Source organism: Arachis ipaensis, chromosome B06 (genome assembly GCF_000816755.2).
Source record: "Arachis ipaensis cultivar K30076 chromosome B06, Araip1.1, whole genome shotgun sequence".
Taxonomy (NCBI): domain Eukaryota; kingdom Viridiplantae; phylum Streptophyta; class Magnoliopsida; order Fabales; family Fabaceae; genus Arachis; species Arachis ipaensis.
Window position 1 is genome coordinate 119982471 of NC_029790.2, and position 1129 is coordinate 119983599.

Sequence of the window (1129 nt, forward strand, 5' to 3'; positions counted from 1 at the left end):
CTGCCACACTTGATAAAGGCCATTTCGTGTGTGCCTACCAGGAAGTCCCCCATTTCGTGGATGACACACTTGGCTTGGCCCATTTCGTGTGTGCCATGAACGAAGTCTCCCATTTCGTGCATGCTATGTGTGAATTAACCCATTTCGTGGCCACCCAGGTTGACATGCACCATTTCCTTTGTGCCAGGCACGAAATGGGTTGTGTCAGTGCCATAATCCCATTTCGTGGCCACCCTCCTTGATTTCTATATCATTTCCATTTCGTGGTTGCTGGCTGCGAGTTGGGGCTGCGCATTTGCAGAAACATTTTCATCCATGCGCATTTTGGGAATTAATGTTTTTCAGGTGCGCATTTTGGTAAAAAAGCCATATTTATTACCATCAGAAAATATACTCCAATAAAATAAGATTTTAATTTTTTAATAAAACCAAATAGTTCTAAGATATAACAAGTTACAAGATACCAAAATGGAAATAGGAATAAAAATAGGAAGGACTGCTGGATATTGTGCTAAACCAATTTGAAATTAGGGTTTTATAAAATTTGGTTTTGGTTAATCAATTTATAAAATAAATATAATTTTTAAAGTTGTTTTACTAAATTGGTTACCCAAAAGCGTAGTTATGATTTTTTATCCAATTAATGATATCTTTTATTCTAAATGTACAACCCTAAGTAGTCGGTCCATCAGAGTAGGTTGATGGATGGTCGAGCAAGATAAGTTGACAGACGGTTGGTCAGTCGGTTGAGGTTAACCAGTAAGGTGAATTGGCGGATAAAGAGTCGATCTGTTGGTTGCTATGAAGTACGGACATTTCGCTGAGTTGACGTGTCCGAGTGTCGGACACATTTCGGACACGACACTCACCGACACTCGTCCGACACACGTATCTGCTGTGTCCAACCGTGTCTTATTAAAAAATAAAAAATTTTTCTCCAGATACGCCTGAACACATCTAAATACCATGTGTCCAATTTTATTCTTAAAATAAATTTAGATATAATATATATTTTTATTTATTAAAACAAAAAATATTTTAAATACTTGATATAATTAAAATAAAATATTAAAAATAATTAAAAAATTTAATTTATATTTTAATATCAATAAAATATTAAAATATCATT